Consider the following 25,091-nt stretch of genomic DNA (forward strand, 5'->3'; position numbering starts at 1 on the left):
CCATGCCTTGCTCCTGCTGGTGCCCCTACGGTGCATGTCCGGCTCTTTCCTCTCCCGTGAGATCCCCGCCCCCAGCTGGCACCAGTGACACAGCCTTCCCCCTTTTTGGATCCTCACAGCTGCTTTATGAGGTAGCAGGGCAGATTGTCACATTTTTAGATACCGAAACTGAAGCCCAAGGAGGAACCATGACGTGCCTGAGCTGCTGTGGCTGAGAAGTGGCCAGATCGTGAGGCAACTGGAAACTCAGCCAGGGTTTAGGGGTTCTTCTGTCCCTCTTTCCCCACGATTTCTGGGACTCCGGCACGTGACTCCTCTTCCTGCTCAAGTCATTGCACAGACTGCTCACTGTACTTCATTTCATCGTCATCGCAATCCCCCCAAACTGGTGTCATCATCTATTTTAGAGGTAGGAGAACAGAAGGACCCATAGGCTGGCAACCTGCCCCGTATCACCAAGCTGCTGCGATACAGAGCCTAGATTCAGAGCCAGGTCCAGGAAGCCCTGGCGTGATCCTCCCACCCTTACTCCCCTCGTCCTGCTGCCAGCAGCCTGGTTTCCTGTGGAGGTTACCACCCCGCAACCACGCCCAGGCCAGCGGGGCTACTCATCAAGGTGCCTCCCCATCCCTTGATCCTCCAGCAGAGGGTCTCCATGCGCACGACCATTGCTGATTCATCCCTGGGAGAGTGTGCCTGTTTATTCCTGCCGTCTGGATCCCTGGAGCCCCTGCCCTTTCTGAAGCCTCCAGCTTCTCTGTGGAATCTGGGAGCTGCACCATATTCCTCCAGTACATTCCTTTGCGCTGAAGTTGGACAGTCTGTTTCTGTTGCTTGCAACCAGAAGAACTGACTACTCCTCCCAAGCTGGTAACAAGATCCATGGACCTCGAGCCTTGTCTCACACTCCTTTTGGGTTCTCCTCGTGCCTGGCCCAGAGCGAGGCACCTGGCACGTGTTGGAGGAACTGAGCAGCAGCGGAGCCCCGGGGTGGTGCGATCCTCAGCCATTCTTAGTGTTTTCTTTACATTTTCTGTGATACACTTGTATTGCTTGATTTCCTTCTAAAGAAAGAAACTAAGGAGCCCTCAAAAAGTATGATGAAGTGACCATCGATTCTACAGTCCTCTGCTTCTGTGAGAACATTCAGAAGATGTGAGATTCTGCAGGCAGTTCTCCTACTTTGGGTCACTGCTCACTCTCCAGAGAGTCCCAGAAGTGGATGAAAATCCCTGGTTTAGGAGCCTGACACTGATTTAAGCTGAGAAGAATGTGCCTCAGTCCCCTCCCCAAATTACAGTGCGCCCCCTGTTAAATGGAAAGGCCATAGCCCCACCTTGGGTCATTTTTTTGTTTGTTTGTTTGTTTGTTTTTATGGCTATACCTGCAGCATGTGGAAGTTCCTGGGCCAGGGATTGAGTCCAAGCCACAGCCGTGACCTACACCAAAGCTGTGACATTGCTGGATTCTTTAACGTATCTCGACTGACCAGGGACTGAACCCACACCTCCACAGCGACCCAGGCTGCCGCAATCAGATTCTTAACCCACTGCACCAAGCAGAAACTCCCCCACCCTGAATTCTAAAAGATATTTTTCCTAAGTACAGAAGCCCCAGTTTCTGGGGTGGATGGTGGGAGGGGGTGGTTCCTGCAGAGTTAAACAAAGTTTTTAATGCAAGCTGAAAAACACTTGGATCATAATAGAAAATTTGAGCAATACAGAAAAACATAAAGAAAATTAAAATCACCTGTTTTCCCACCACCCAGAGATAACATTAAAATGTATTTCCTTCCAGTTGTTTCTCTATGCAGATGGCTGTGCTTTCAGGGTGTCTGTCATTCTCTCGTGGTTTTTCTTTCATTCTTAAAGCCACCTTCTTCTTAAATCATTTTAAAAGTATGTACGAGTGACACATTTATGATTATAAAAAGTCACGTTATTGCGTAAGTATTATTTATCAGTGTATGCATCACACATGCATTTACATATATTCCCACATACATGTGCATGTGTAGTTCTGTGTTCATGGACGTAGATGTTTGCTATGTTTGCACACACATGTAAACACTCAGGTAGATGTGTTTGATTTGTTCTCACCAACAAGAGAGATGTTTAAATGGATAGGAAAAGAACTCTATTATGAGTAGAACAAATATGAAACCTGAAATAGAAAGGAAGCTGTAGATCCTTGGGTTATATGTGAATCATCAGAGAGTGGACTGATATTTTGAGGCCAAAAGTTGACCAAAGGAGTTCACCACATCTTTAACTTCATGCTCTTGATTCCGTCACATAAAGTAATTTAAGGGTACACTTTTTCAAAATGTATGTATGTTAGTCTCTTTCTGATTGTCCTACTGCCTCATGGTACTGAGATACGCATCCTCCTAATCTGTTCTGTCTGCTGACTCTGCCCTGTGGTTGATTGTGGTTTTCTTGTGTAATTTGTAGGCTATGATTTCTGTGGAAGTATCATGTGCCCTAGGTTGGAGGACCAGGTTTCTCTTTGCTTTATACTTCATCTTTGCTGCTCCTGGGTTTTGATAGTCAAGACCAATTCCTACGATGTTTTCTTGGCTTGGGCTTCCTGTACTAACTGGAAGGTATAACTTCAGTCTCCCCTTACTCATGTGGTACAGGCTTGAGATTTCAAATTATCCAGAGACACCTACTCATTTTCACCCAGAGCCTGAAGAGGAGACTGTATTTCAGGTGAGGTTTCTCCAGCCCCCCGTCCATGGAGGGCTATGACAGTCAGGAGAGATGGGGTTATACTTGGTAATAAACAGGCCTAAATGCTTCATGGCTTAATACAGCAGCAGATTTATTTCTTACTTTCAGGCGAGAATCCTGTACCATGTGTCTTCATTCAGATACCCAGGCTGATGGAAAAGCTACTCTCTTGAACATTCCCAGTCTGGACAACCTGCACCCATTTTCTTTTTTTTATTAAAGAGCTAAAAATGTAAGACCAGATGCCATGAAACTCTTGGAGAAATACATATACACTCTTCGACATAAATCATAGCAATATCTTTTCAGACCCACCTCCTAGACTGGTGAAAAAAATAAACAAAAGGGACCTAATTAAACTTAAAACTTTTTGCACAGCAAAGGAAACCATGAGCAAAATGAAAAGACAACCCACAGAATGGAAGAAAATATTTGCAAATGAAGCGACTGACAAGGGATTAATCTCCAAGATATACAAACAACTCATGCAACTCAGTATTAAGAAAACAAACAACCCAATCAAAAAATGGGCATAAGATCTAAGGAGACATTTCTCCAAAGAAGACATGCAGATGGCCAGAAAACACAGGAAAAGATACTCAGCATCACTAAATATTGGAGAAAGGCAAATCGAAACTACTATGAGGTACCATCCTGTACCAGCCAGAATGGCCATCATCAGAAAGTCTGCACAGGCATTTAAATGCTCTGCAAATACCTGGTGAACGATATGAACAACTACTCAAAGGAGACGCCTTGCTGAGGTCCTTGCTTCGTTAGGGCATCTCAGTTCTACCTGCCACCACACGCACATCAAGCCTATGTCTCCTGTCCCAGTGGGGATTTCCCTTTATGCTCAGCTAAGCATTTTTTAAATTAATTAATGTATATTTATTTTGGCTGAGCCTTCAGCATGCAAAAGTTCCCGGGCCAGGGATCGAACCCAAGCCACGGCAGCCACCTGAGCCACAGCAGTGACAAGAGTGGGTCCTTAACCTACTGCACCCCCAGGAAATGCTTCAGCTAAGCATTTTTTAATATCTTTGTTTTATGTTATCCAGCATTTCTAGATGTCTGTACTCGTTGTGGTGAGGAAGGAGAAGTGTCAGCTCAGTTTGCTATGTTGCCAGAATCAGAAAAATTTATATCATGTCTTCTAGAATGTGCTATTTTGTAACTCTTTTTCTTCTAACAATAGATTATAATGATTTTCCCATAACCTTATAAATTCTTCAAAAGCATAATTTCCAGTGTTATTCAGTAGTCTATGAAAGCACCATCATTTATTTAACCAGTCCCTTCTTGTTGGACAGTTAGGTTGTTTTCAATTTCTCTCTATTAATGTTAGGGATGCAATAAACATCCTTATATGCAGGAGCAACTTTTAAAATACATAACAGCTGGGATGGTCTGCGCTTGGGCACCAACCACTTGGAGTGGGCAGTAGTCACAAATGGGCTGGTTTGGTGGCACTGTGTCTTCACTGCATGGACACTTATCTCTGTACACCCCCTGTGCTTTCCCTGGATACGATCCAAGAAGCAGAGTTTCTGACTGGCCCAAAGGATAAGTGAACATTTTAAGACTTTGACATCGATGTCTAAATATCCCCAGACTCATTCTCACTCTAAAAGAGATTCTAAAAGTGTCTAAAGGATTCTAACAGAATCTCCACTTTCCATTCTTACAGCTGCTTGTCTAGAAATAGGTCAAAAAGGCATTGGGATGGAATTTCTCACCAGAAACTCCCCAAGAACAGCCAGGCTTATGGTCTCCTTCAGAGACTGATAACGCTCATGGCTGATAGGATGGCCAAGGTCCCTGCAGAAAGCCCGAGGGAGGGAGGTTGGAGATGCGAGCATCCGGTGAGTCAGCACCCCTCTGCCGTCGCAGGGAGGGCGTGGGGGCTCATTGTCTGGAGCGGGTCCCAGCCGTGGATGTATCAGGGTCTTCCAAGACCTTCTCTGGGTTAAGAGCATCCTCTCTGATGTCTGGGCTCAGTGCAGCTCCACTCCGGCTGCGTGAGCTTGAGTAAGTCCGTCCTCATGAGCGTCCGTTTTCTCATCTGTGATGTAGGGGCGCCTCCTCCCAGGGTTGCCCTGAAGCATAAATTAATCAAGATGACGTGCACACCCCCGAGGCTTGGCACCACGCAGCCGAGCTAAAGAAATGGGAAGGATGAGGCGGAGGATGGTGGTGGCAGCTCTTCGGATGTGTAAAGACAGACTGTGAACTCGCAGTTCTTTTCTTCTGCAGGCTGAGTGTCCCTGGCTGCTTCATGGCGCTGCAGGAAGGCGGCCAGGAAACCTGGACCGACCCAGAGAGGAGACTCTGATGTACACAGGGCAGATCTCCCGACCCAGGCACCTCGTGTTCCTTCGTAAGCATCTGTCCTCACCATGGCCTCCAAAGGCCCCCTCGTTCTGGCCCCTGCTCCCCCTGTAAGCCCGCCCTCCTACCCCTCTGCCCTCCCTGCATCACACCAGCCTCATGGTGCTTTGAACACTCATGTACCCTCCAACCTCAGGACCTTTGCCCTTGCTGTTCTCCCCCCACTGGAGTGCGTTTCTGCACCTTTCCAGGGTTCGGTCCTTCGCTTTCCACAGGCCTCAGCAAAGTGTCACCTCCTCAGAAAGGCCTTCCCTGGTCATGCCATCTCAAACTGCAGCCTATTCCCGCCCCCATCCTCTCTCTCGTTCTCCATTCCCTCGCGTCATTTGTCTTTCTTCATGGCACTTAGCCTGACTTAAAATTATTTCATACATTTCTTTGTTGCTTTGTCTATTGCCTCTCCCCTTGCAAATAAAATACAAGCCACATGGGGGCAGAGACTTTGCTTAGTTCGCTGCTGTACCCCCAGCACCCAGAACCACGCCAGGCGCATGGTAGATGCGCAACAGACACTGATCCCCTTTCATTACAGGTGAGTCCCTTTCACTCGTTCCCAGCTTGGCTGCTTCCTAGCAGTGTGACCTAAGGCACGTCACTTCTCCTCTCTGCCCCTCAGTTTCCTCATCCGCACAGCGGGGCTTTGTACGCAGCACAGGGGCACAGCCACAAAAGCTGGAGAAAGGCCCATGCTGAAGAGACCTGCTGGCATGCCCCTCCCAGGGCACATCCTCTAGGAGCAGGTGACACAGGTCACCTCAGAAGGCTTTAGCTTAGCTGGTCCCAGAATGGGGAGGGAAGCGGCCTGGAAGGGCTGCCGCCGGGGGAGGTGCTGCCACTTCTCACCCCGTAGCCCCACCCCACTCCCCAGGCAGGCCCCATGAATAATGAATGACTGTGGGTCCCTTTCGGAGCTTTCCTAATCCCCGGGGGGAGAAAGAAATCTTTCTCTGTCTCATCTTGATGCCCTGTCTCGGCCTCCCTCTCTGCACAGGAGTCACCCAGCCTTAATCCTGCAGCTCATCTGGTAGGGCCGCCCGGAGGCCTGACCTTGGAGCCCCAGAGGCAGGGCTGGGGAGAAGAGCTTCCCGAGACCAAGAGTGTGGGCGGCCAGTGGGCAGATCAGGCCCCAGGAGCAGTGCGCCCAGGCTGGCCTGGATCATTCTAGAAGCAATTCCAGCTCAACCTGCAGACACCAGCCAGAAACTCCCATTCCTCCCCAAGGGGAAGCCTGGAGCTACCCCAAGGGCAAGTATGTGCCCAGGGATGGACCACCTGTCACCCCACTGGGAGGCCATGCACACTTGTTGGGCACTGGCCGTGGGCAGCCATTGTGCTGGACTGTCATATATTTCATCTCCTGTCTTCCTCTTGAGCTTCTGGAGAGGTTGGGGTGGTTGGTCTCAGGATACAGCCGAAGAGACAACAGAGAGGCAGAGTAACTTGCCCAAGGTCAGCCAGCAATGGGCAGGTCTCTCTGGCTCTGCAGCCACATTCTGTCTACAACACCAGAGAGCCAACACCAGGAATTCAGGGTGAGGATCGTGTTCCCCAACCCTCAAAGAGTAACGGGCAGCCTGTCAGACGAGGGCCTGGGGCCACCTCAGAGTAGAGCGGGCTCAGCCTACTCCTGGCCCCTCCCTCCCCCAGACATCCCAGGAATGACCCCCCCCACCCTAGCTCATCCCCAGCTCATCTCCCCTTAGACACAGTTATTCACTACCTCCCCCCGCCGCCCCCCGGCTACGACCTCTGGTGCGATGTTACACCCCAAACCAAGCACTTCCCTGGGAGTTAAAAATCCTAAACTCTGCCATCAGCTGGACCACTGAGCTTCCGTGTGATCCAGGCAAGCCATGACTTTTCTGTTTCCTCGTTCATGGAATAATAGATCTGGTTGTTCTCTATTGGGAAGTCCAGGTTCTAGAAGCTATGATGTGCACAGGTGATTTTTTAAGCACTGTGGTAGTCACACCTCTTCTTCCAGGAGAGGTAGCCCAGCTCCCGTGTGTGGACACAGGCACCTGAAACTCACTCCATCTTCCAGCCTCCTGGGCGTGAGTGAAGGCTGAGTGCGCCTGTCACTTTCAGGGCACAGGGGGGTTGCTGCCCAGCATCCTTCCCATCCCTTGGTCCAGGTGGCAGTCAGGGATGTTAGTTGACCCATGCCAGGGCTGATCTAGGACTGGCCTGGCCACTTCAAGTGCCCAGGGACCAAATGGCCTGACCGGTTCAGGAATGAGCCAGGGACCCCGAATGACCTGTTAGAATGGATCTCAAGGTTTTGCTGGAAATGCTAGAACAGGTTCTTGTCCCTCCCTGCTTGATGTGCATGAAGAAAGAGAGAACGCGGCACTGCGGGCCGCCGTCTTGGGACCACAGGTGGAAGGTCTGCTTGAAACAGACGCCTTATGGAAGAAGCCTACCTGTAAACGAGGTGGAGAGAAACCAAGAAGGCCTAGAGTGAGCTTCCCTTGGCTGTTCAGTTATATGAGGTTTTTTTTTTTTTTTTTCTGTCACTTGCAACCAAAAAAATCCTAATGGATACTGACACACAGCAGAGGACCAGTGAATGTTTATCAAATTAAAGTTTGCCTCAGAGCTCAGTGTCATGATCTGAGGCACAGTAGGTCCCTGAGACTGGTTGTGAACCCACTATGTGCGGGGACAGAGCATGGTCAGTCAGGGAGGGAAAGTGAAGCCCCAAGAGGGGACTCGCCCCCAAATGCAGTGTTTGGGAAGGACGTCGGGCCCCAGTTGCGTGATCATTGATTCCACAGGAGGTAAGCAGTAGTCCTATTTCCTGTGGTCAAGAGGCTTCTGATCAAACGTGCTCTTTCTCCCTCCCAGAAGCTGCCTCCAGCCTGGCCTCTTGTCTCCTGGAAGCCACTAGACAAGCCACCTCCCCCCGGGGTGGCTCTGGCGGGCCACTCCTCCCTCTGGACACCCACGAGCCTCCCTCCTGAGGCACCATTAGGAACAGAGGCAGAGCTCAGGGTATGTGATGTGGTGCCCAAGTGCCCAGGCAGAGGTGGTGCCTGAGACTGAGGCGGAGGGGCCCTTGCAAACACCTTCTGTGTGCCAGGCAGCAGGGAAACAAGGAACGGGGTAAAGGCAGGGCACCTCATGGGGCAAACGTGTAGTGACATCAAACACCCGCTACCTAGTGTGCATAGCCAGCTCCAGGCATGCTTAATAACCCTACACACACATGTACACACATGCACACATACACATGGGTACACATACTTATGTGCCTGCGCGGTGCACATACATATATGCACATGTGCGCACACGTGCACTGCACACACATACAAGTACACGCACATGAACACACATATATATGGGTGTGTGTGTACACACAGCACCAACAATGCAGTATATGATTTTATGAGTACAAATAATTAGAAATGCAGAGGAGAAGTTCTATAAGCAACAACATCAAACTGCAAACAGTGGTTACCTCTGAATTTTACCCAAAGGGACTTAAGCCTCATCCCTGTTTGTCCCCCAGGGAGAATGTATTCTTGTTTGATTTGTGCTCCTAAAAACTGATTTTGAAAAAAGATCAACTCTGGGAACACAGTTAAATCACCATCACTGCATTTTTCTGGGAAGAACATCCAGGGTGCTGACCGCTTGTCTGCGGGCACAGCACAGAAGAAACACAGGAGGGGAGGGGACAGACTCTAGTGAGGGAGGAAGCCCAGGGGCCCCACCTCCAAACAGGCCTGGGGTCGTGCACCCCCATCAGCCTGGCCCCCAGGGCTCAGGAATTTCCCGGAAGCCTGAGACATCATGAGAAAACGCATCTTCTCACGGCCTTTGGGCAAAGGGAGTTGGGTGAGTGTCTTTTAATTAGCATTTTCATCATTTTTTCTGTATTTTACAAAACCCAGCACATGATGGGGGTGGTGGGGGTGAGGCTCCAGAGAGGAGAGGTCAGGGCTTTACTAAATCTGATACCCAGAAGAGAAATGTCTTCTGGACAAATGTAACCCCAGGGTCAAACAAACTTTTGACAGCAATTTTTTTAATAGTTTGTATTCCATGTTTTAATGACACAAGTAATATACGAAAATATTCTCTTAAAAATTAAAGCCATCCCAGTGAATTTGAGGTTCCCTCTGCTCCATGCTCCCCATCCAGCCCCCTCAGAAAGTGACCATCCTACCTGACTTGATCAACGCCTGTCCAGAACTTTCTTGAGGGCTTCATACACATCCATGGACCTATTGAAACATGTCACCTTTGTTCTTTAGTAAGCACTAATGTTCTGAAGCTTCTCTTTTCTCTTAACACGGCTTAGAGTTCTAACGGTTCACGCATATCTTTTTTGTTCTTTTTAAATACTGCAGAGAACCACGGCATTGAGGGGCTACAGATTATTTCACATTTATTACAGTGATTTTTTTTTTCTTTTCCCACTGTATAGCAAGGGGGTCAGGTTATCCTTACATGTATACATTACAGTTACATTTTTTCCCCCACCCTTTCTTCTGTTGCAACATGAGTATCTAGACAAAGTTCTCAATGCTATTCAGCAGGATCTCCTTGTAAATCTATTCTAAGTTGTGTCTGATAAGCCCAAGCTCCCGATCCCTCCCACTCCCTCCCCCTCCCATCAGGCAACCACAAGTCTCTTCTCCAAGTCCATGATTTTCTTTTCTGAGATGTTCATTTGTGCTGGATATTAGATTCCAGTTACAAGTGATATCATATGGTATTTGTCTTTGTCTTTCTGGCTCATTTCACTCAGGATGAGATTCTCTAGTTCCATCCATGTTGCTGCAAATGGCATTATGCCATTCTTTTTTATGGCTGAGTAGTATTCCATTGTGTATGTATACCACATCTTCCGAATCCAATCATCTGTCGATGGACATTTGGGTTGTTTCCATGTCCTGGCTATTGTGAATAGTGCTGCAATGAACATGTGGGTGCACGTGTCTCTTTTAAGTAGAGTTTTGTCCGGATAGATGCCCAAGAGTGGGATTGCGGGGTCATATGCAAGTTCTATGTATAGATTTCTAAGGGATCTCCAAACTGTTCTCCATAGTGGCTGTACCAGTTTACATTCCCACCAACAGTGAAGGAGGGTTCCCTTTTCTCCACACCCCCTCCAGCACTTGTTATTTGTGGACTTATTAATGATGGCCATTCTGACTGGTGTGAGGTGATATCTCATGGTAGTTTTGATTTGCATTTCTCTTATAATCAGCGATGTTGAGCATTTTTTCATGTGTTTGTTGGCCATCTGTATGTCTTCTTTGGAGAGATGTCTATTCAGGTCTTTTGCCCATTTTTCCATTGATTGGTTGGTTTTTTTGCTGTTGGGTTGCATAAGTTGTTTATATATTGTAGAGATTAAGCCCTTGTCAGTTGCATCATTTGAAATTGTTTTCTCCCATTCTGTATTACAGTGATTATTTAAAGCAAAACAAAAAACCATGTGTCATTTACAAAGAAAAGAAAACTCCGCTTCTCCCCCCACCACAAACCTAACTCTGAACCTCCATTTTCCCATCTGTAAAATGGAAGCATCAGCCTAAATGATTTCTATGGGCATTTGCACAGCCTGTGATTTTAAACATTTTCTCTGCCCCTGTGGATGCACGCCCTGCTACATCGGGTTTCCTCTGGCCACGGCTTTCCTGGGGCCTGTGAGCGAGTCAGCCCTCCCCTCGCCCAGCCCCTTGGCCTGTCCTGCTGCCCCACTGACTTCTCAGGTTTGTTCCAGCAACTCTGACAGACGTGTGACAAGAGAACCCACACGGAGCTCCTGTAGCCGCCCTAAAATAGGTTTGTCTCACCCCCATGTTCCTCCAAAGCCGTCATGCTTGGTTTTGCCTGGAACTGTCTGGAAATGGGGGCGATGGGCCCTGCACACACCATCTTCAGCTCTTAGAAGCTGGAGGCTTCGGACGAAGGACATGCCATCCTTTCCGCCCTATGCCAGTGGTCATACAGACCAATCAGTACAATGTAGAAGACCTCACGAGGACATGAATGCCAGCAGGTGGGATTGGTGGGGCCACCTTGAAGACCGGCTGTCATGCGAGGTAGTAACATTTCCTCCTCCCTTGCTAATAAAACCCCCGTTTCAGTCAGATGATCCCTCCTTAGCGCCGAGGAGAGAATCTCATTGATCTGAGTTCATCAGGCAATCCCGTATGGCTTATCTGAAATTGGTTTAGAATATGCAGTGGACCCCATCCTGGCCAAGGGAACGTGAGGGGCTCTTGAGAAAGCTTCTGCTCTCTGCTACAAGAAAGAAATGACCGCGTCCTCTCCGGATGTCATACGCAGATTTGTCTGGAGCTTTGGCAACCATTTTGCAATCCTGAGGAGAGACGTCACCATCACCTGAGATGGCAAAGAGGAAAGACCTAGTTGTGCCTAAATTAACCAACTTTGGAACTGTCTTATCTCTGGATTGCTCATTAAATGAAATGATAGGTTGCTCACTGCCTTAGCTTCTTCTCGTTGAGCTTTCTATTATGGCCCACCAAAAGTACACAAAAGGAACAGACACCTTGCCACACACTGGGAAGTTCATGCAGGCTTCTGAGAGGAAGTGCCTCTGTGAATGAGGAGGAGGAGTTCACCAGATCAGTCGGTGCGAGAAAGCATTCCAAACAGTGGAAAGGCTCAGCGGTCGTGGCGTCGGGCCTTCCCCTACCAGTCAGGCTAAAGCCATCAGACTCTATCCAGAGGGGAGTGGGAGCCGCAGGGAAAGATGTGGTTTCGCTTTTTGGAAAGACCCCTCTGGAGGCAGTGAGCAGGAGGAAAGCAGGCGAGCTGACTCTGCCTCCTGTTCGGACCCGTCCACACCCGAAGCATGGCTCCCTGTAGCGGGGTGAGCACCAGGGCTGCACCAAGGCCTCTGGCTGGATGCAGTAGCCCTCACCTCCCAGACCTCGGAGGAGGGACTTCGCTCCAGGAAGTGGCAAGGTCAATGACGCCGCTCCCTGCTCTAAAACCAACCTGTGCTTTCTAGTCTCATGGAGATTAAATCCGAATTCTTCCCCTGGCCTCTCTGGCTCCGTGGTCTGGCCCTGGCCAACTGATGCTCTGAGCTCCCCTTACCCCACTCTCCTTTTGGCCCCTATGCCCTCGTCACGCCAGCCCTCTACTGGCCCACAAACATGCCAGCTCTGTTCTCACCTCCGGGCCTTGGCAGCTGCCATTCCTTCTGTGGCTTTTCACTTGGCTGCCTGTGGCTCAACCTTTAGGTCACAGCTCAGATGTCACCTGTGCAGAGGTGTCCACCCGACCACCCATCCAAAGTAGGACTTCTCATCCCGGTTCCTACTGCGCCACCCCGCTTAGTGCCCTTTAGCACTTAGCGCTACTTCTAAAGCCCTTGTGTGGTTTTTTCATTTGCTGCGTATTGTCTGTCTGCCCCCTTATCCTGTTTCCTACTTTCTCCCCCAAGTACTGTTGATCTCAGTACCGTTGGTGGCACATAGTGGACCCCGATACACATTTGTTCGGCTCATACCCACATTTTTGCCTGTGGACTATGAGGCCATCTAAGCAGATGAGAAATCACCCTCATAGGCACTAAGAGACCCAGTCCATGTTTCCTTCTCGTTGCTGTTTTGTCTGAATTGATCCCTGGCAGATGGGGGGGTATTTTTTTTATTATAGTTGATTTATAATGTTCTGTCAGTTTCTGCTGTACAGCAGAGTAACCCAGTTTTATATTTGTATATATATATATTTTTTTCACATTATCTTCCATCATGTTCCATCACTAGTGACTAGATATAGTTCCCTGTGCAGGATCTCATTGCTTATCCATTCCAGATGCAATAGTTTGCATCTACTAACCCCAAACTCCCTGTCCCTCCCACTCCTTCCCCCTCTCCCTTGGCAACCACACATCTCTTCTCCATGTCCGTGAGTTTGTTTCTTTTCTGTAGGTAGGTTCATTTGTGCCATATATTAGATTCCAGATATAAGTGATATCATATGGTATTTGTCTTTCTCCTTCTGACTTCTCTTAATATGAGAGTCTCTAGTTCCATCCATGTTGCTGCAAATGGCATTATTTTGTTCTTTTTATGGCTGAGTAGTATTCCATTGTGTACATGTACCACATCTTTAATCCATTCATCTGTCATTGGACACTTGGGTTGTTTCCATGTCTTGGCTATTGTGAATAGTGCTGCAGTGAACATAGGGATGCATTTATCTTTTTCATTGAATGCCTTGTCTGGATATATGCCTAGGAGTGGGATTGCTAGATCACAGCTAGTTCTGTATTTAGTTTCCTGAGGTACCTCTATACTGTTTTCCACAGTGGTTGTACCAATTTACATTCCCACCAACAGTGCAGGAAGATACCATTTTCTCCACACCCTCTCCGGCAGTTGTTATTTGTTGACTTACTAGTGGTGGCTATTCTGACCAGTGTGAGATAGTACCTCAATGCAGTTTTGATTTGCATTTCTCTAATAATTGGTAATGTTGAGCATTTTTTCATGTGCCTGTTGGCCATCTGTATGTCTTCTTTGGGGGAATGTCTATTCAGGTCTTCTGCCCATTTTTCAATTGGGTTCTTTGGTTTTTTTGCTTTTGAGTTGTATGAATTGTTTGCATATTTTTGGAGATTAGGCCCTTGTCAGTTGCATCATTTGCGACTATTTTCTCCCATTCCTAAGTTGTCTTTTTGCTTTTTTTAATGTGTTGGTTTGATTAGGTCCCATTGGTTTATTTTTTGTTCTATTTCTTTTCTTTCTCTTTTTTTTTTTTTTTAGAGCCACACCTGAGGCATATGGAGGTTCCCAGGCTAGGGGTCAAATTGGAGCTGTAGCCACTGGCCTATGCCAGAGCCACAGCAACGCCAGATCTGAGCCAAGTCTGCGACCTACACCACAGCTTTCGGCAACACCGGATCCTTAACCCATTGAGAAAAGCCAGGGATCAAACCTGCGTCCTCATGGATCCTAGTCAGATTCGTTTACCACGGAGCCACAACAGGAACTCTGTATTTTTGTTTTTATTTCTATTGCTTTGGGAAACTGACCTAAGAAAACATTTGTACGGTTGACGTCAGAGAATGTTTTGCCTATGTTCTCTTCTAGGCCCCGGCAGATTTTATAGGTAACTCTGAGGACAGAGACTGTGTTTTTACTCCTCACAGGGTTTGAGTATAGTCCCACAGAGAGATTTAACAAATACTGGTTGTTTTCCAAACTGATGATGGTGATGATAAACTTTGCATTTACCCACCAATTTGCAGAGATTACGCTGGACTTTCTATTAGTCAATCATCAAATGTCTGGGGACTGTGGCAATAGATGTCTAAGATAGAGTCCTTACCTTGAAGAATTTACAGTCTGAAAGAGACGCTAACTGAAATTCCAAAGATGACAGCACAAAACAGAGAAAAGGGCATGGGCGCTGGAGTCAAACAGGTTTTAGTTTCAAACTACACCTCTGCTACTTACTGCTGTGTGACCCGAGGAAATCCTTCACTCCTCTGTGTCTCTGTCCTTGCCTACAGATGAAGATGGTCATTCCTACCTCAAAGGTTTGTGACAGCAGAGTTCGGCACGTCGTACTCCCCCAACCAACAATCATCAGAAACGTAACTGTAACCAGATTACCAGACTGCCGTCTCCTGGTCCACTGCTGCGTGTGTGATCTCAGATGACCCATCCACCACTAAGAGCATTTGGAATGGTCATTATAATTATTCTTGAAATGCTCTAATGGCAGGACGTGGGAGCGCTCTTCAGATCCAGTCAATTTTATTAAAAATCCAGGCCACAGAGAAGAGGCTCCATCAAACTTCTCAGGTTATATTTTAAAAGAGAATGCTTATCTTTTAGAGACATATATTGAAATATTTCAGATAAAATGGCATGATGACATAGATTTGCTTCAAAATAATCCAGTGGAAAGGGGGCAATTTGCGTGAAGGAACTAATGAGACGAAAGTGGCCAGACCTTGAAGGCTGTTGTAGCTACAGGACGAACACGTGGGACTTTAATTTGTATTCTCGCGTCTTTGTGTCTGAAATGTTTCATAATAGAAAGCACCTTTTAAAAGCTCTCCAAAGAACTTCATGAGAAAGATACTCTAATTTCCTTCTCTTTCTCCAGGGTTTCAGGGGGTAGTAATAAATAATAATAGCAATAAATAGGTCCTATCCTGCCAGCAAGGCTGGCCATTCTCCCTGTGAGCCCCAGAGACACCCCCCACCCACCACCAACAGGCCTGGGCACAGTGCTGACCCGCCACAAAGGCTGCCGATTTGGGACTGGATGGAGAATGGGCAGGGAGAGGGACACATCATGGTTCCTTAGAGCCCAACAGCTGGGGTTCAAATCCCGGCTCGGCCCCTCCAGGCTGTGTGACCTTAGGCAAGTCACTTTCTCCCTCTGACCCTTGCAGGGCACTTAGCACATTGTTGGGCAGGTAGGACTCACTGGAGAAGTGTTTCCTCCCCATCCCTGCCTCCCCCTTCTTGCAGAAAGAAGCAGGCCTCGCAAAGTAACATTAAGCATCAATCCAGCCCCCTGTGTGAAACCATCATAGACTCTGAATAAGGGAGTTCCCATTGTGGCTCAGCAGAAACGAATCTGACTAGTATCCATGAGGACGCAGGTTCAATCCCTGGCCTGGCTTAGTGGGCTAAAGATCCGGTGTTGCCATGAGCTGTGGTGTAGGTTGCAGATGCAGCTTGGATCCTGCATTGCTGTGGCTGTGGTGCAGTCCAGTGGCTACAACTCTGATTCAACCCCTAGCCTGGGATCTTCCTTCCGTATGCCACAGGTGTGGCCCTAAGAGACAAAAAATGAATGAGTGAATGAATGAATGAATGTATTGTGAATAAGCAAAAACCCACTCACTAAGGGTGGTGCCAAAACAGCCCCAGCACCTTCTGCATCTGCGGGGGCTCACAGAGCAGAAGGAATACGAATGGGCTGAGCACGCAGCTCTGACTACACAACTGTAGCATCTTCAAGCATGGCGCCACCGCCAGATGACTCCACTTTCACATGGAAGATAAAGTGGGGCTTCACCTGGGCACAGTCTGTCTAGAAGGTTGGGTCCCCTGCAGGGTGCCTGGAATGGGTGTGGCAGTCCCAGCCAGAGAGCGCTTAGAGTGATGGGCTCCCTGACTCCCTTGGTTCAGATGAAGAAGCATTTGATTGAGAAACAAGTTAGAATTTGATGGGTTTACTTGTCATCCATGTCTCTCTTGGTCGTCCAGCCAAAGATGCTTTTAAGAGTGGTGACAAGGCCCTCTGGTGGCCAGCGGGCCGGCTGTTGGAGGAAGTCCTCCCTGAGCACATGGGAAATAATAAAGCAGTGACTGCCCCCATCTGGCAGGAGTCAGGAAGACAGCAGATGCGAGAGCCAAGAGCACCAGCAGCCCTTAGCTGACATAGTAGCTAATAAAATCTATCTTTCAGTGAGCACCTAGTATGTGCCGGGCTCTTTCCATGAGCCTTCTCATCGAATCCTCACATAACCCTGCAAGGGCCCATTCTACAGAAGAGAACAGAGGTGGCATGGGATTTGCTGCTCTGACCAAGGTCGCTCAGTCATTTAATGACAGAACTGGTCACAACCCCAGGCCCAAGAGCCCCAGAGAAGGGAAGGGGAAAGGAAAAGAATGAAAATAACATTATTGAGTATCGTCTGTGTCCCAGGCAGCGTGGCTTCCTTGTTACAAGAACCACCAACACTTAGGAAGCGTTTGCTATGTGTCCTGCGTATTCTTTTTTTTTTTTTTTTTTTTTTTTTTGGTCTTTCTGTCTTTTCTAGGACTGCACCCGCGGCATATGGAGGTTCCCAGGCTAGGGGTCTAATTGGAGCTGTAGCCACCTACACCACAGCCACAGCAATGCCAGATCTGAGCCGCATCTGTGACCTACCCCACAGCTCATGGCAACACCTTAACCCACTGAGCGAGGCCAGGGATCGAACCTGCAACCTCATGGCTCCTAGTCAGATTCGTTAACCACTGAGCCATGACGGGAACTCCGTGTCCTGCATATTCTGTCTTCATTTAAAACTCTGGTACATTGTTCATCATAGATTTTTTTGCATTAATTTTGGTTTTTGAAAATACTGCATTTGCATAGTTTTATCTTGATTACAGAGGGTCTTTTGACACTCCCCTTTGAATTTTGTCTCTGAGATGAGAGCCTCCATCAGCTCAGCCTAGTCCCAGCCCTGCCTTGTGCAAAGATTGAATTCCTTTGTGCCTCAGTTTCCTCATCTGTAAAATGGGAATAGTAGTTGCACCTCCCTCCCAGTGTTGCTGTGAGGATTAAATAAGCCAAAGTATACACTGAGCTTATGCCAGAGGTTGGCCAGTGTTAGGTAAGTATTAGCCATGCCAGGCCCATGGGAGCACATGGTTACTGTAGGCTAATAAATGAATGTCGCATTAGCTACTGCATGCTCGGTATTTAATTCAGGACCTCTTACCATCATCGCATCAAACAGGTTTTTCACCCTTCTCTGGAATACGTAATGCGTTCAGCGCTTCTCTTGCCCTGTGATGATTTGTTTAAATGTAATCTCGCAGATCTTTTCTGAAGGATAAAAAGGTCTTCCCTCCAACCATCTCAGCATTCTTGCAAAACCCCATTCATCTTTGTCCGAGATCCTATCTCACCTTTTCCCTGTAGCAAGCTCTCCTGGGCTCCAGGACCACCCCACCCCGAATTACAGATGCATCTCCAAGGCCTGGCATCATCGCCTTCATCACCTGGCTTCCCCTTCGCGTTCAGGCTACTAACTCACAAAGGACATGTACCAAAACATTCTCCCGCTGTCCGTCTTCTGTCAGAGCTAAACCCCAAGGAGCCCCCAGGCAGCCCTGCCTCCCCCGTGACTTATGATCTTTCAGCTTGCAGCCATCCATCTTTCATCTCTTCCTTCTGTTTATGGCAGCCCCTCCCTGTGCTAGCTGCCTCTTAAATACAGCTCAATTATTTGTCTTTCTCTAATTGAATTGTTCCTCCTACGTTTCCTACCCCCAAACATAGGGATTCTTCCCCCCCCCCCGCCCCGCTTTCTGTACCATCTCTACTTGCTTTCCATTCCGAATCTTGATGTTCTAGGCCCAATTCTATTCTCTGACCATCCAGCCTGTTCCAACCCAAGGCAGTGAGTATCACTCTCCATCTCCACTGAGTACTTCCGGATTGTCCCCCGGGCCATTTAAGGCATGCATTTGTAAAGCCTCTGGCTTCCAGAATCCATTTTCCTTCTACTGATTACGGGCACAGTAAGGACCCGTTGCCACCACCATCAAAGCCTTCCTAGTCCTGGCACCACTCCCAGGTGACTCTTCCACCCTGGCGTTTGTCCCCAGGTCCTCCAGCACCTCTCAGTGTCTACAGGAAACCTCCACTTTCTGTCCTTAACTCTGCTGAGAAAAGAAAGTGGCCCTGGGTGCTGTCAGACCCAGGGAAACCGAGGCACCCCGCCTCCTTGGGACAGGAGGCAGAAAGGCCAACAGCCTCTTCTTCACAGTAAAAGTATATTTATTGATTACCTTCTGGGCCCAAGATCTGTTTAGAAGAATGGTTTTTGGTTTTATTTTTTTCATTTCTAAGTTTTTATTTCATTTAAACTTGTGCTATTCATGTCTGGGTTTTATTGCTTTGTGCGTGCAAGGCATGGAAAATATGCTTTCTGCCTTTTGTGTTTAAAAGAACTGTTCGTAGTGGCTTCAGATAGGATCTGTTTTTGTGCTTGGTCCATGGGCACCACAAGAAGGTACACTCTTTATTTGCAAAGGACAGCGTTCAGTGCATGTCCGTGAACTCCACTGTCATTAGGTAACAGTAGTAAGAGCTGTCGTCATTGCCAGGCTCCGTACTGAGCCCTTTCCATGAACTTTCTCATTTAATCCCCCCAGGATCCTGCAAGAAGTGTCTCTTGTTGTTGTTGTTTTATTTGGGGTTTTTTTGTGTGTGTTTTTAAATATAATTTATTTTTCCTTCTTAATTTTTTTTTTGAGTGAAGTATAGTTGATTTACCATATTGTATTCATTTTGGGTGTACAACAAAGTGATTCGATTATACATATATATATATATATATATATTCTTTTCAAAAATTCTTTTCTGGAGTTCCCGTCGTGGCGCAGTGGTTAACGAATCCGACTAGGAACCATGAGGTTGCGGGTTTGGTCCCTGCCCTTGCTCAGTGGGTTAACGATCCGGTGTTGCTGTGAGCTGTGGTGTAGGTTGCAGACGCGGCTCGGATCCTGAGTTGCTGTGGCTCTGGCATAGGCTGGCAGCTACAGCTCTGATTAGACCCCTAGCCTGGGAAACTCCATATGCCGCGGGAGCGGCCCAAGAAATGGCAAAAAGACAAAAAAAAAAATTCTTTTCTGTTATAGGGTAGATGTTGAATATAGTTCCCTGTGCTTTACAGCAGGTCCTTGTTATTTATATATTTTTTTCTTCCTCAGCCACACACACAGCATGTGGAAGCTTCCAGGCCAGGGATTGAACCCATGCCACAGCAGCAACCCAAGCTGCTGCAGTGACAACGCCAGATCCTTAACCGGCTGGGCCACAAGGGAACTCCACTGTTTCTCTGTTGTTGTTGTTTTTTTTATAGTAGTATGCATCTGTTAACCCCAGACTCCCAGTGTATCCTTCCCTGCTTTTCCCCTTTGGTAACTGTAAGTTTGTCTTCCATGACTGTAGGTCTGTTTCCATTTTGTGAGTAAGTTCATAAGTACAGTTTTTTAGATTCCACATATAAGTGATATCATCCAGTGTTTTTCTAAGAAATGTCTCTCGTGATCCTCATTGTTCTGATGCAGAAACTAAGGCTTACAGAGGTTCAAAGCCTTGTACAAGGTCACACTGCCAGAGATGTGGAGCTGGGATTCAAATTTAAGTCTGGATCCTAAGCTTAGGCTTGACTTCGATGAAAATCTTCCGTATCAGGGATGCACGGAGTTCCTGACAGGTGGCGTGAGCTCCTTAGTTACATGCAGAATACTGACCTACCTGCATTTTTCTGGAGCAAGGGTTCCTTGAGCTCATTAGATTCTCCAAAATGTCAAGAACCATTAACATTGGTGTCAGGGCTCTGTGTCCCTGTGTATTTTTAGTCTATTTGATCTACCAAAAAATGAGATGGGTGTTTGAACCTGCCCATCACCTCCTGAGTATCTTTCTTTTTCGTTCTATTCTGCTTTGTCTAGTTTTTGCTACAGTGTTTTCCAGCACATTCAGGCCTATGACTCATCTCATTGGTGCAAGTTGTACCTCTTCCTCAACAAAAAATGGCTCTCTACAACTAAATTACTATTTTTGGACTCTGGATTTACGTCTAGCCAGTTACATGAGCTTAGAGCACACATTTCCCTTCTCTGAGCTTTGGTTCTCCAAGGCAGGGACCCCCATACCTGCCACGGGGACCCTGGTTAGACTCAGCAGAGACCCCCCGCCCCGAAGCCTACAGGACCAGAAACACGTGCCTACAAATGGATTCCTGTGCCCTCCGTATAGACCTCACTTCTCCAACTTCTTCCCTGACTCAAGCAGGTAGCAGCTTCCTTGCCTCCTGGGAGGTTTGACATAGGCCTTTTCCCTCCCTGAGGAGAACAGGGTTTGAAGGAGAGGGTGAAAAAGGACGAAGCAGCCCTGCTGGATGACTGCTGGCACCTGGCCTCTTGCTCCCAGCCAGGCTGTGCCGGTCCGGCCAGAACATACACAGTTTCCCAGAAGGTCAGCATCAGATGAGGATGCTCTGTGACGGTGATGAAGCAAAACAGAAAACCAAAACCCCTCATCCCGCCCAAGCAGGGATGAAAACAGTGACCTCCCAATGAGCAAACAGCCCCCGTCCACCTGACCTGAGTGACCACTGCTCCAGTTCTCCCACCTCCTGGGTGAAAGGTACGGCCGATCATCCCATGAGCCCCGCTTCCTGGCAGCACCCAATCCAGAACAAGCCCCCGCTTCCTCTCCCAAACCCTCCACCAAGGGCCCCACCCTCTAACAAGCCCCTCCTCGCCCTCCCTCCCCCAGACGCTCAAGCTCACGGTCATATGTGACGGTGTGCCTCCCTCTCCAAGGGACAGGTAACACACCCACAGGTGTGTCTGCCTGCAGGTGTGTGCTGAGGGGCTCGGCGGGTGGGCATCTACAAGGGATTTCCCCCCAGGACAGAGGGAGCCCTCCTGAGGCTTGGGAGGAGTAGGAGGGATATTCAGCAAAGACTGGGATGGCAGGGGGGTGGGGGGAGGAGGGTCTGCAGATCTGGAAACAGAAGGAAGCTGTACTTGCTCCCAGGCTGCACCTTAACGAGGAGCCAGAGCTCTGCAAAGACCTGGGACCACCAGGGAGGCTGGACCCCAGGCCTCCCTAGAGACCCTGCACTTCTAGCGGAATGTGAACACGCTGAACACAGAACAGGAAGGGACCATATGGGCCAGAGCCAAGGGTGACTCGGCATGAATAGCTGGGTGTGATGAATGGAAAGAGAGCTGCTGGGGGGGCCTCGCTTAGTGTGAAATCGTCCTAGGACCTGGGGACGCATTACCCCAAGAGTGGCTGAGCTGACTGGAGGTGGAGTCAAAAATAAAGTTGATTTTTAAAAATTTAGAAAGGAGGTCATTCTCGGACACCTACATCTGTGGCCTGAGTTTCATACCTACTATGTGAATTAAGTAAAAAAAAAGAGGGATTGAAAAAGGGTGTTTGGCCATAGGACAGAGATGCATTGGGGCTTCTGGAAGGGTCTGATCCTGGCCCGAAAGGAAGCCAGGACTCTGTGCTCCCTTCATTCCTGCTTCTCTCCACAGATCTGTCTGATCCTTTTCTCTCCCCCGTTTCACATGATCCACCATCCAGTCCCTGAGGCAGGAGATGCCACCTTACAGCTCCAAACAGACCCCTTTCTCCCAGCCTGGGGTCCTGGGAACACAGAGAGCCCGAGGCCAAGGTAATCGCTTTGCTGGAGACAGGCATTCAGGGGCCCTAGGGGACAAGCAGGAAGGAATTTGACTGAATCCCCCCACTGTCTTCCAAACCACCGCAGGCCTGTCCCCATCCCCTGTGGCTCCTTCCCTTGGGGTGAGCTTTGCAGGGTCTCCCAAGGCTCCTGCCACCACTGAGCCCCTTTCCTGCCCCGTCCCTGGCTTGGGTCTCTGTGTGAGAACCCTGCTGGGAGGTCCACCCCTCTGCCTCTTCCTGGTGGGAGTAACCAGGCACAGACCCCTCAGAGGCGGCCCCTGGTCCTGGGGTGGGAGTGGGGTGGGGGGAGCAGGGGCGGGGGGCTTTCAGGTAGCTCTAGCCCAGCTCCCTTCCCAGCACGCGTCCTGCTGGCTTCTGGAAGTAGAGGCCATGGCCTCCTGGGCCCTCTCGTCGCTTGGCTGAGTGGTTCATAACACACTTTACCTCCTAACATGCTGTACAGTGTCCTTATTTCTTACGTTGATTGTTTCTTGTCTGCCTTCCTTGCTGGACCATGAGGACCGCAAGAAAATATCTTTTCCTGTTCAGTTCACGGATGTCTTCCAAGTACCTCATGCTGTGCCTAGCACATATTAGGTGTTCAGTAAACACTTGTTTATATAGGTGATAAATACTTGCACACAAGTGATAAATACATACTAGTGGGTGCATAGCTAAGCTCCCCGAGTAGCTGCCGTTGGGAGCATCCTCTGATACATTTTATCTGGGTGGGCGAGGCAGAATCATAACCTTCATATCCATTGGAACAAACTTGTAGGGTAACCAAGCACTTAGATTTGTCTGGGGATGTGTGGTGTGGGAAGCATGGGGATGATTAAACAGCAGTTGTTGCTCCTGGGGCGGGCGGTGTGGGTCAGGTGATTGGGGTGGGGGTGGGTAATGGGAGGCTGCTTTGACAGGCTGCCACCTTGTGGCTAAATGAGGAAATGCACCGAGTCTAACTTGGCGGGGGGGAAACCACTCAATGGCAGGGAACCTCTACCTTTTAACACATTGTCTTTTACCGCATTTGCGGTAACATGGATGGACCTAGAAATTATCATGTTAAGTGAAGTCAGTCAGACAATGAGACACCAACATCAAATGCTATCACTTACATGTGAAATCTAGAGAAAGGACACAATGAACTTCTTTGCAGAACAGACCCTGACTCACAGACGTTGAAAAACTTACAGTTTCCAAATGAGACAGGTTAGGGGGTGGGGGGATGCACTGAGGGTTTGGGATGGAAATTCTGTAAAATTTGATTGTGATGATTGTTGTACACCTATAAATGTAATAAAATTCATTAAGTAAAAAAAAAAATCAAACAACAACAAAAAAAGATATTGTTTTGCAAAGTTCTCCAAGGCTCTGTGAACAAAATGAGAGTCACCAGGCTCAGCCCCCTCAGAGGCCTCTGGAGTATGTGCCCATTTATCTGACATGTAAGCCCAAATCTTTTTTACGATCAGTGTGATCTTTCATACACTCATACATCCATCCATCTATCCTTCCATCCATCCATTCATTCGACAAACATTTATTGAACAGTTATGAGGGGCGCAGTGGTTAACGAATCTGACTGGGAACCATGAGGTTGCAGGTTCAATCCCTGCCCTTGCTCAGTGGGTTAACGATCCGGCGTTGCCGTAGGGAAGAAGAGGGCTGCCCTTCCAGGGGCGAAGACAGCCACTCATTAGTCAACCACTATTTACGAAGAGCCTGCTGGCACCATGCTGGCTTTGATGGATAATAACTAATGAGACAGACTGGACTACTCCCATGGAGCCAACACTCTAGTTGAAGATAAACATGAAGATGATGCAAGATTGTAGAAAATATATTGGTTTCTGCCTGCAGTTTCTGGCACAGAGCTTCTAAACCCTTACAATTCCTTAAGTGATAAGAACATCAGGAGCCAAAAAAAAAAAAAAAAAGGTTTCCCATTGTAGCTCAGCAGTAATGAACCCAACTAGTATCCATGAGGATGTGGGTTTGATCCCCGGCTTTACTCAGTGGGTTAAGGATCCACTGTTGCCATGAGCTACAGTGTAGGTCGAAGACTCAGCTCAGATCTGGTATTGCTGTGGCTGTGATGTAGGCCGGCAGCTACAGCTTCGATTGGACCCCTAGACTGGGAACCTCCATATGCTGTGGAGACAATAGAAATGACAAAAAGGCAAACAACAACAACAACAAAAACAAAAAACAAAAAAAAGCACTAGGAACATCTTTCGTTCTAATGAGGTAACAAAGGCTCCTGGATGGCTCCTGGTTGGGAGCTGGTCACCTGGTGAACAACCCCTTCTGTCTGAGCGTGTCTGGGGGGTTCTATCAACCCGATCTCCAACCCCTTCTTTTTTTTCAAATTTTATTGGAGTATAGTTGACTGACAATGTATTAGTTTCAGGTGTACAGCAAAGTGAATCTGTTATATGTATGCATATATCCATTCTTTTTTCCCATATAGGTTATTACAAACTATTGAGTAGACCACCCTGTGCTATACAGTAAGTTCTTGTTAATTATTTCTTTTTATACAGTAGTATGTATATGTTATTCTCATACTCCTAATTTATGCTCCCCCCACCCCCACCCCAGTTTCTCCTATGGTAACCATAAGTTGTGTTTTGTTGTTGTTGTCGTTGTTGTTTTTGTCTTTTATCCTTTTAGGGCCACACCTGCGGCATATGGAGGTTCCCAGGCTAGGGGTGGAATCAGAGTTACAGCTGCCAGCCTACACCACAGCCACAGCAACGCCACTTCCAAGCCGCGTCTGCAACCTACACCACAGCTCATGGCAACACAGGATCCTTAACCCACTGAGCAAGGCCAGGGATCAAATTGCCAACCTCATGGTTCCTAGTCAGATTCGTTTCTGCTGCACCACAATGGGGAACTCCATCCTGTGGTAACCATAAGTTTGATTTTGAAATCCGTGAGTTTTTTCTGTTTATAAATAAGTTCTTTTGCATCACTTATATTAGATTCCACAGATAAGTGGTA

General features: G+C 48.0%; 1 long non-coding RNA gene across 4 annotated transcripts in view; it reads left to right on the forward strand.

Annotated features, from left to right (window-relative positions):
* Nucleotides 1-15,636, forward strand: part of LOC110257280 — a 48,371-nt gene extending 32,735 nt beyond the window's left edge. For 2 of the 4 annotated variants that reach the window (XR_002339687.1, XR_002339689.1), the window contains exons 3-7: nt 4,426-4,600; nt 4,992-5,115; nt 6,118-6,658; nt 7,974-8,966; nt 10,547-12,791. This is a non-coding gene — a long non-coding RNA (uncharacterized LOC110257280). Of the gene's footprint in view, nt 1-4,425; nt 4,601-4,991; nt 5,116-6,117; nt 6,659-7,973; nt 8,967-10,546; nt 12,792-14,637 lie in introns of those variants that run through there. The other 2 variants (XR_002339688.1, XR_002339690.1) reach the window with 2 other exon arrangements.

This window comes from Sus scrofa, chromosome 16, assembly GCF_000003025.6.
Source record: "Sus scrofa isolate TJ Tabasco breed Duroc chromosome 16, Sscrofa11.1, whole genome shotgun sequence".
NCBI lineage: Eukaryota > Metazoa > Chordata > Mammalia > Artiodactyla > Suidae > Sus > Sus scrofa.